The sequence below is a fragment of the Neofelis nebulosa genome, chromosome 10 (genome assembly GCF_028018385.1).
Source record: "Neofelis nebulosa isolate mNeoNeb1 chromosome 10, mNeoNeb1.pri, whole genome shotgun sequence".
In the NCBI taxonomy this organism is placed as follows: domain Eukaryota; kingdom Metazoa; phylum Chordata; class Mammalia; order Carnivora; family Felidae; genus Neofelis; species Neofelis nebulosa.
In genome coordinates, this window is record NC_080791.1 from 99,344,649 (window position 1) to 99,356,052 (window position 11,404).

Here is an 11,404-nt window from a genome sequence, read left to right on the forward strand (position 1 = left end):
TGTGCAGCCCTGCCTGCCAATCTGGAGGCGCATTCTGTGGACTGGGTAGGACACGCGATGGGGGTGGGGCAAAAAGGCATGAGCTCCTCCCTCTCCGTGTTCTTATTCCCAGATTTTGTACCAAGATTCATTCTTAAATCCCTTCGTCCCTCCACTCCCTTTGTCAGTCACCAGCCTTGGTAGATTTTTCCAGATCGCCACGATACCACCCGGCTCTTAATAAATCCCTTCTTCCTCACCCCCTTAGCCCCCACCCCGGGATTTTTTCGCAGCCAGCCCGTCTGTTATTTATATCCACTGGAGCGGTCCAAGAATGTTCCGAGGCTGACCTAATCGCCACCTGCTTGACCTCCGGGTCCCCCCCTCCCCCCCCCCCCCCCCCCCCCGCGGATCCCTTCTGGGCCGGGAGACCCGGCAACCGAGCCCTCCCCCTAGCAGAAGAGAGGGGGCACGGGCGGGCTAGCAGGGTCCGAGGCACCGGGCGTTCAGAGGGTCCAGAGGGTGCAAAATCCCTCGGGGAATGGGAAGCCGCCTCGGACTCCAAGGAGTGCGCCCCCAGGGGGACGGTGCGGTGCTCTGGAAAGCCAAAGGCCAGGCTGTTCTCTCTCCAGCACGTACTCTTGGTCCCCACTCCCCGCCCCTCCACCACTCCCTGAGGAGCGTGAGTGCGTGTGCGCGGATTTTTAAACTGCAGCTTTAAAAATAGCAAAAGTATGTTGTTTCTGAATCGGAGAGGAGTCACTGACGCGTTCTTTACGCAGATAAATCCGCTCATGAAATGGAAAACGGCCCTGAAGAGAATGAATGAGGGTAATTTCAGGTGGTAGTATTAGCCGCTGAGGATTGAGTTACTCCCCAGTCCTGGCAGGAGGGTGAAAATGGGCATCCAGGATGTACCGTGTTTGGCAAATCCTACCTGAGTAGTGGATCCTGGCCTTGTCGCTCACAGGGTGTGTACTCAGCAGGATGTGGCTTCTGAAACCAGTTTCAACACCTAGTCTCTGTTGGGGCATGAAAAAGCCACTTTTCTCCATATTTCTGTTTCTACCTCTCTGAAACACTACGTGTGACCCGGCTGACCTCCCAAATGGGCCATGTGCCCTAGCTAATTAATGATCGTAAAAGCTGTAAATGAGAGGAGCTGGGGTAATATATAATGACAGCTATAGCGTTCCGTACTATTTTAAATCAGTTAACATCCCACCTAGTGCCTGGAGGCCTTTAGGCACCTAGACAGAAAGTGTGAAAACACAAGAATGAAATTAATTACAGGAACCGCCTATTAAAACCCCGTTAAAAATAAAGGCTGCAAGCCAGACTGGCACCTGGGGAAGCCAGGCCAGAGACAAACTCAGTAAACAAGGCTGTTCGTCAGATCACAAGGAGAAGGAGATATGGAGTGGAAAGCATCTGGGTTCCCTTAGATTCAAATCTGGAAGCTGAAAACAGAAACGTTGCAGCTGATTTTAAATGCCCCTAAGGTACTGCAGGGAGAAAAAATAAAATAAAACCCAGAGCACACTGAGCTGCTTCAAAGGTGAAAGGAGACAGAGCTGCCTTAGGAAAGCCAGGCCCCTGCTAGTGCTGCCTGCAGGGCTCAGATTTCTATGCCCTGTAGCCAGAAAGCCCCAGCACACTCACATGGCCCTATGAGGGCAATACCCACCCTGAACGGAGTTCAAGATGAGATGCCTTAGGGGCACCTGGGTGGCTCAGTCGGTTAAGTGTCCAACTCCTGGTTTTGGCTCAGGTCACCCATCTCATGGTTTGGGAGCTGAGCCCACATCAGGCTCTGTGCTGACAGGGGGAGCCTGCTTGGGAGTCTGTCTGCCTTCCTTCTCAGCCCCTCCCCCATTCGCATGGTCTCTGTCTCTCTCAAAATAAAAATAAATAAACTTAAAAAAAAAAAAAGATGAGATGCTCTAGATCAGAGGGCTGGATAGACAGAAACCTAGAAAGGCAGCTTGGTTCAGGGCATCAGGGGTGGGGGGGTCTGGGGGGGTGCAGATTGGTCCAAAGCCCAAGCTCACAGCCCTCTCAGGCTCACTCACCTTGAGTTTCTGGAATGTGCTAACCACTGTACCTTTATTTGTTTATTTATTCATTCAGTCATCCAGTCAAGAAATCATTTGCATTTTTGTTCTATGCTAAGCCATATGTTAGATATTGAGAATACGAGATAAACAAGGCAGAGCCTTAAGTGCATGATAGTGATACAGTGTGGGTAGGAAGTACTTTGGGAAAACAGAGCAAGAGACCACCTTTGGCCCGGTGATGACACTTGATTGATCTTGATGAGCAGGAATTAGTCACATGCAGAGGCATTCTAGGCGGGAACACCAGGGTGTGCCAAGCCCCAGAGGTGTTAGCATATGACTTGGTGATCCAACAATTTTTTGGAATCTACCCTAGACAAACATGTGTAGAAGTGCAAAAAAGGTATAAGGATGTTTGCATGTAGTATCGTTTGCAGTGAGGGAAAACTGGAAACTAATGTCCATGAAGAGGGTGCCGGCTGGCAGGTCACTAAGGTGCATTGGCCAAACGGTGCCAAGAGGCCCTGGCCCACAGACTCCCTCTGGGGACAGGCTGATGGAAACATCCCATCACTTGACAGCTGCACTAACACGTAACCACTCGCTATTTGTCGCTATTTCACACTTGTAGTTAGGAACTGAATTTTTAAGTTAATTTAATTAACTAAAAATTTAACAGCCACGTGTGGCTAGTGGCAACTGTACTGGACAGTTCTGGTCAAGAATATCTAGAATAGTGAGTTCAGGACGGGGTGTAGGCAGATGGAAGATGAAGCTGGGAAATGAGATTGAATAGTGAAGGTTTTGCAAGGTGGTTTGAAGGGGTTCCGACTTGATCCTATAGGCAGTGGGAAGTGTGCGTGTGAGGGACTCGGTGAAATTTATCCAAAGAACTCTGGCAGGCAGCCTCACGAAGGCAGAGGAGAGCAGGCAGAGAGGGCTGCCGGCAGGCTTTGTCTTTTCAGAAGGCTGCTGTGTTTCTCTCCGTGGCCTCTGGACATTGCCCCAGCATTCCTGACGGGCAGCTGAGTAAAGTATTCTGGTTCAACAGCTATGTTTTTAAGATCTCCGGCAACCCCAGGTAGAAAAACTGGTTGGAGTTATCCAGAGGGGTTAACCTCAGTGGGGGAAGCTGTTCTGGGCAGGAAGGACAGCAGATGGATGGTATTAGAGTAAGAATGCATAGCAGGCTTCAGCGGAGCCTGTAGAGAAAGCTTCTCCAGGGTCAGGAATTTGCCCGGGGCAGATTCTTTGGAAGGTACCAAGGAGCTGCCGCTATACCCAGTCCAGGTTGGATAGTTCTGCTCAGGAAGGCTGCCCTGGTTCATTCGGACCCTACTCCGACCGAAGACCACTGGGGGCCTCCTTATTTCAGAGGAAAATTCTAGTGGAGGATGCATTGATTTAGCTAGCTTTCACACCCAGTCTGCCAGACACCAGGCTGGGTGCTTGGTCCCCAATGCAAGTAAAGCAGACACGCTCCTTGACTTCATGTGGTTGTCCACTAAAACCAAATAAATGCGGCCTATATACATAGTTACAAATCGTGATACGTGTTCTCAAGGGAAAAAAACCCATTTGGGGCGCCTGGGTGGTTAAGTCGGTTAAGCATCCCACTCTTGATTTCAGCTCGGGTCATGATCTCACAGTACGTGGGTTTGAGCCCCACATCAGGCTCTGTGCTGACATGTCAGAGCCTGCTTGGGATCCTCTCTCTCCCTTCTCTCTCCCTCTCGAATAAATAACCATTTTAAAAAATTAAAGGAAAAAAAAAACACTTAGGATACAGTGCTATGAGAGAATAACAGGGGAAACATAAATTCAGTTAGAGGAGGGTCAGAGAAGACCTCTTTCAGGAAGTTTCAGCTTCTCTACCCCAAAAAAGGCTCCAAAGACCCCAAAGACAAATGGAAGTGAGCCTGGTAATGAGGGAACCACCGAGGAGAGAGCACTCTATGCTAAAAGACTAATGTGTGCAAAGGCCCTGAAATGGGAACTTGACCTTCTGGGAAAGAAGGTAAGGTGGGTAGGGCATGGTGAATGAGAGAGTGAGAAGTCCGGGGTGAGGTAAGAGAGGCAGGCAGCACCCAAACACTGCAGGCTTTGTCTTATTCTGAATGCAGGATTTAAGCAGAAGAGTGACGGACTGTCTTTCTGGATGTTGTGGGAGGAATAGATACAGAACAGGGCACCAGCAACCCGTAGCCTGGATGGAACACGAGCGAAGAATGGTTTTTACATGTCTAAATGGTTGAAAAGAATCAACAGAGGTATATTTTGTGATATGTGGAGGTTATAAGGAATTCAAATTTCAGTGTCCATAAAGTTTAATTGGAACACAGCCACACCCACTCGTTTACATATTGTCTATGGCTGCTTCCACGTTGCAATGGCGGAGTGGAGTAAATTGCAATGGGGATTGCATGGCCAGAAAAACCTAAAATATTTACTATCAAGCCCTTTACACAGAAACTATGTGGCCTCTGTATTAGAGGGAGACTAAAGGAGGGAGACCAATTAGGAGGTTGCTTCAGTCATCCAGGTACTGGGGATAGGGACTTGTTGTAGGGGCTTGCTCAGTGTATGGATTGAAGAAGTATTCAGGCGGAAAAAATCAATGGAACTTGATGATGGGTTAAATGTAGATGGTGAGGGAGAAGTACATTTCAAAATGAATCCCAACCTGTGATCTTGGATTGGATTCTGGACCGGAGTACGACATTAGCGGGGCACTTGGGAAAATTGGAATAAAGTTTATAGATTAGATAATAGTGTCTTTAGTACTTACTTTCTCTCTCTCTCTCTCTCTCTCTCTCTCTCTCTCTCTCTCTCTCTTTTTAAAGTAGGCTCTGTGCCCAGCGTGGGGCTTGAACTCACAACCCCTGAGATCACAGGGTCCACCAACTGAGCCAGGCAGGCGCCAGGTAATTTTCTCCTCTTGATCATTGTATTGCAGTTACGTCTCATGTTACATTCAGGATATTAGGGAAGAGCGAATGGAAACTCTTTGTAAACTTTTCTTCGCCACTCTTTGTTAAGTCTGAAATTCTGTCAAAGTGAAAAGTTTAAACATAAAACAAATGCAAATGACTTGCAGGTGTTTACCTTGAGTCCCGAGGCAGAAATGCCAGGGAGGGGAAATGTGACCGAGGCAGGGGAAGAGCAGAAAATCAAGACTTCACTTTTGGATACAGTAGGTTGAGACGCTGAGATGTCCAAGTGGCTGTGTCAGGAAGGCAGAGCCAGATTATTCCGGACGTCACCCATGAGCCAGGGGAAGGGATAGAACCCATGCAAGCCAACCTCAGACAGGGGGCTCTGTGCCTGAGGTGAGGTGGGCCACAGTGAAGCAGGACACGGAGGCGGGGGAGGGGGGGCGCATGCGCATGGAGTGTCTGTGGCTTGGCACGCGTTGTGTTCCGTGCTTTGGCCTCTGAGCCTCGCAACAACCCTCTCCAGGAGGCCTAATTCTTCCCAGTTTACAAAGGAGAAGACTCAGAGAGGTGCTAAGATTTCTCGAAGACCCAGCAAGGATATGGGAGAGTGAGAGCTGTCTAACCCCACCACCAGTGAGTCGCTCTCCCACTTGGTGATGCGGACTGAACACCCACGGCAGAGACTGGGTATGTTAGTTTCCTGCAGCTAAGAAAGTAGCACACACTAGGTGGCTTAAAACAACAGAAATTTCTTCTCTTCTAGTTCTGGAGGCCAGAAATCCAAAATTAAAGTAGCAGCGGGGTCATGCTCCCTCCCCAGGCTCAGGGAGTTGGAGGTGGGGGTGGGGAACGCGGGGGAGGGAGTGGAGAATCTCGCCCTTCTCCTAGCTTCTGGTGGCTGCCAGCAATCTGGTGGTCTTTGGCATACCGTGTATCACTCCGATCTCTGCCTCTGTCTTCACATTGTCTTCTCTGTGTGTTTGTCTCTCTGTCTGTCTCATTCCCCCTTTGCCTCACTGTTTTTATTTGCCTATTTATTTATTTATAACTGCTTTATTATTTATTTTTGAGAGAGGCAGAGTACAAACGAGGGAGGGTCAGAGAGAGAGGGGGAGACGAAGGATCCGAAGCAGGCTCTGCACTGAGAGTGCAGAGCCTGATGTGGGGCTCAAACTCACCAATTGTGAGATCACGACCTGAGCGAAACCAAGAGTCCGATGCCTAACCAACCGAGCCACCCAGGTGCCCCTCACTGTTTTTATTCTTTGACTCGTTTTATTTTTATTGAATTATAGTTGACACACAATGTTACATTAGTCTCAGGTGTGCAACATAGTGATTCCACAACTCAACACGTTATGCTGTGGTTTGTTGTTGTTGCTGTGGGGTTTTTGTTGTTGTTGTTTGTTTTTAATTGTTTGAGAGAGAGAGGGAAAGAGCTGGGGAGAGAGGCAGAGGGAGGGAGAGAGAGAGAGAGAGAGAGGGAGGGAGGGAGGGAGGGAGGGAGGGAGGGAGGGAGGGAGAGAGACAATCTGAAGCAGGCTCCACGTGCTCAGCACAGAGCCCAACAGGAGGTTCAATCCCACAACCTTGGGATCATGACTCAGACGCTCAACCAGCTGAGCCACACAGCCCCTGCTGTTGCTGTTGTTAACTGAAGTTGAGTTGACACACAATGTTGTATTACCTCTGCCTCCCTCTTATAATGACATTTGGACCTGGATTTAAGACCTACTGGGATAATAATCCAGGATGATCTCCTCACCTCAAGACACTTAAATACATCTCCGAGGTCCTTTCTCTAGGTAACATTCTCAGGTTCTGGGACTTAGGATGTGGATTTCTCTTTTCAGGGACCACTACTCGACCCGCCACACCAGGCCAGCTATTAGCCTTGGAAATCTGTAGAATGTGACATGAACTTAAAAAGCAAGCCATCTTTCGGAATTGTTCATCCAGTTCCACTAATGTGCCTCTTTGCAGAGTACAGCAGCAGCCTCAATGCTGCCCCCACACATGTGGCTTGGTCTTCTAGGCAGCCTATAATTACAAAACTTTCAGACTCCAGGGCCTGATGACACAGGGAGAATCAAGCACAAAGGACAGTAAACGTGTCTGCGAGGATGCCCGCTGGAAGTCTCAAGTGTTGGGGAGGCTGTGAGTGTATCTGTACCACGATACCCCCTCCAGGCTATTGGCTTCACCAATAAGAACCACAGCTCCCCATGCCGCCCACTGCCTTCCCCGACAGAAACTCAGCTGTGGTTCCTTGGGCCAGTTTTTTGTCACATGTTCCTGGAGTTACAATGTCATAGTAGGGACAAGAGCCAAAGCAGGGCCGTGGAGGCTGGGGTGGGAGAAGGGAATATAAGGGGATGTGAATGTAGCTCTCCCAGACCCACTAGCATGTGACTCATCCACCCATAGGCAACTGGCTTGGCTGTAACACAGAGAGAATCATTTTTATTCCTGCCACTTGGGATTTTTGCAGTCCTTGGAAGAGAGTGAGCAGAAGGCACTGCCAGAATTCAAACCCCTGGTTTCTGATTCTCTGGTCCCCCCTCTTCCACTGGTGGCTACCTGACTGGTGGAACGCTTAATGGCAAAGAGCATTACCTTTATCAGACCTTATCAGTAAATAACATATCGCCAGGAGATTATATAACAAGCTCTATTTGTAGAACACTTTACAGTTTGCAAAGCACTTTCCCATATACTATTTCAGTACTCTGGCAGTTGCCCTGCAAATCTGGCTGCCTAGAGAAGTTTCCTGGCATCCCGTATCTATGGTATTTCATGACAGGGTATTGATTTAGAGGGTGGACTGTGCCTCATGCCCCACAGCAGAGACAGAAGGTGGAGTTTTTTTCTTTTTCTTTTTCTTTCTTTCTTTCTTTTCTTTTTTTTTTTTTTTTGGTATTTACACAGCTGTCTGACACTTCCAAAGCTATCCCAAATATTTATTTACTTTGAGAGAAAGAGAGAGAGAGGTAGAGAGAGAGGAAGAGAGAGAGAGATTCCCAAGCAGGCTCCACGCTGTCAGTGCAAAGCCTGATGTGGGCCTCAAACTCACTAACCATGAGATCATGACCTGAGCACAAATCAACAGTTGGATGCTTAACCGACTGAGCCACCCAGGCGCCCCTATAGTTTTGAAAATGGATGCTATTCCCAGAGGGTAGGAGTCATGCTCTCATTTAGCACTACTACAGAATTTATTCATATTTGGGCATTTAAATACGTCTTGGAGATGCCAAACAACAGGGACCCTGGATGCTCTATTCCGTCTGTCTCCAATCCTTTTGGAGGAATTTAAACCTCGGTCCCCTGCAAGCCCTGCAGAATCCTCGAGGCTGTCATTTGCAAACCACTGGATGCAGTAACTGTGTGTGGGAAGCCAGCACATACCATCCTTGTGGATTACGGATAGCTTTGCAGACTCAGCAGAGTTTTTGGATCCATAGACAGCCTGATCAGAATCAGAGTCATGTACCAGCCTGCACCAGAGAAATGATTCCTACTTGATGGAAATTTTCCACAAGGAGGCCAGAGTTGAAAGCAGTTGCTGGTTTCCGCTGCTGTAATAGCAAGTCACAGGATCCCGGCTTTTTAAACTGGAAGGGATATGAAAGACCACTGAGTACCTTGTCCTGATTTCATGATGATGAAACTTAGGCATAGAGAAGTGAAATGAAGAACCCAAGATACATGATGTAAGAACAGTGCTCTTCCCACTGGGCTATATTATCTGTTCCGGAAAACACATAAGCCACATATTGTTTTGCAGATCAAAGAAACTGGCATTATTTAGGGTCATGCTCGTGGTCTGCCCGGCTTCCAGTGTGAACACGAGACGTAAATTTGCTCTCACCAGCAGCTTTTGAATGAATTGCCTTGTGATGCCTTATGTCAAAGGTAGTGTCACAGATAAGACCAAAACACCTATAAACAGTTTCATAGCACAGCCTCTCTGTGGCATAAAACCAGAGCAATGCTGTACCATTCACCTCATTATCAGGTTAGCAGCATCACAAAATACGTATTGAATTTTGTTTAATGTTTATTTTTGAGAGAGAGAGAGAGAGAGAGAGAGAGAGAGAGCATGAGCAGGGGAGGGGCAGAGAGAGGGGGAGATACAGAAGCCGAAGCAGGCTCCAGGCTCTGAGCTGTCAACACAGAGACCGACGCGGGGCTCAAACCCACGGACCGCGAGATCATGACTTGAGCCGAAGTCCGACACTCAACCGACTGAGCCACCCAGGCGCCCCCCCCCCCAAATACTTATTAAATACTTTTGTCCGCTTTGCACCTGATGGTTCATCAGATGGGAATGGATGACATTAAGTCCCCAGGAAGTCATTTTGTGGTGAAACACAGCAAAACCCAGGGTAAAAATACCCCAAAGCACAATCTGAAACGAAATACTTTACTGGCATGTTCAAGGCAGGTTTCCATACTCACACGTAGTTTTTTAAATTCACCGTGGAAAAGCTCCCCAAACCTAAAAACAAATTCTGGGAAAACCTGGCATTAAGCAGGACATTTCCTCTGCTCGTGAATCCATCACAGCTAATTATCACCTCCACATCTGTCTTCCCATTTCCTACTCTCTCTGCCTGGAATGTTCCTTCCCCACCCTCCCATCTCTCAAGATTCAGCTTAAGTGACCCCTTCTCTGGGAAGACTTCTTTGACACTGTTCTTTTAAACTTTACTCCAAGCTGAGTTAGTGTCCTTTTTCTGTGCCTACCCTCAGCCCCACCAGAACCCAATGCTTCCTCTCTCACTAAGCTTATCACATCCTATTGTAGTTGTAGGATTACCTGTGTCCCCCATGATTAAAAAGCACACTCCAGGGCACCTGGGTGGCTCAGTTGGTTAAATGTCTGACTTCAGCTCAGGTCATGATCTCACAGTTTGTGGGTTTGAGCCCTGCATCGGGCTCTGTGCCGACAGCTCAGAGCCTGGAGCCTGCTTCAAATTCTGTGTCTCCCTCTCTCTCTGCCCCTCCCCTGCTCTCACTTGGTCTTTCTCTCTCTCTCTCTCTCTCTCTCTCTCTCTCTCTCTCTCTCTCAAAAATAAACATTAAAAAAATAATAAAAACAAAAAGCACACTCCGTGGGGGCAAAGAGCACTTTTTATTTTAGCATTCTCTTTCACTGGAATAGTGCCAGGAACAGAACCTTTGATAAATGTCAGTAGAATGAATGAAATTTGAATTCTGCCTGCCATTCGACTTCCCCCTCCATCTGGTCTCTCTTTGAACAGATCCTCAGTATGACCAACTTTCTCCTCTTCAAGCTGCCTCCTGCCGTACTTGTAAATGTCAATGCCTCCAATCCAAACACATCAAGAACACCCCTGTTGGGATACCTGGGTGACTCATTCAGTTAAGCACCTGACTCTTGACTTCTGCTCAGGTCTTAATCTCAGGGTCATGAGTTCAAGTCCTGCATTGGGCCCTGTACTGGGAGTGAAGTCTACTTAAAAATACTTAAAACAAAACAAAACAAAACAAAACAAAAGAACATCCCTGTAGGTGAACTTGTGGTTTATTGCTCATTGCAACAGAGAATGCATATGGTGAAACATTGCTGTAAGAAGGTATTAGGAAGGACTTACAGGATTTGGTTTGTGTTGGATGATTTGGATAAGGTTCGGGGGAGTGGGGCTCTGCTCTGGATTAAAGGAGATGAGGGTAATTCTGTGACTGAGTATCAATAAATCTTATCTGCAAGGTGGAAGGAATGAAGGAAAGCTAAAGCTGTGATTGGCCAAGAGGCTGCTTTCATATTAGCCAAACTAATAGGGAGATGTTTGGTTATTTTTGTGGTTTGGCCGATGTTCTTACTTTTTCCTGTGGTCAGACATGTGTGGTCATGTTTTAGCCTTGATCTATCATGGTCACAGAGTGGACTTATCTGGTGTTTTGTGCAATTGTTTATTTCAACAGAACATCAAGGTCTAACTGATACCAGGCCAGCTCTCTTTTTTTTCAACGTTTATTTATTTTTGGGACAGAGAGAGACAGAGCATGAACGGGGGAGGGACAGAGAGAGAGGGAGACACAGAATCTGAAACAGGCTCCAGGCTCTGAGCCATCAGCCCAGAGCCTGACGCGGGGCTCGAACTCACGGACCGTGAGATCGTGACCTGGCTGAAGTCGGACGCTTAACCGACTGCGCCACCCAGGCGCCCCTCATGCCCATTCCTTTTACCAAGCTGACCCCCTGCCTCAGATGCTCTCCTCCCTCCTCCAGCCAAACCCTATTTAAATTCAGATTGAACTCCACAAAATTCCATCTTCCCTGTGAAGCTTTCCTAAATACTTCTTTCTCCATTGGATTATCTTTTCTGAATGCATGTAAAAGTCTTGGTTGGCATGCCACAATTTAGTATTCAACTGCCTTCACTCTGGAATGATTTGACTTGT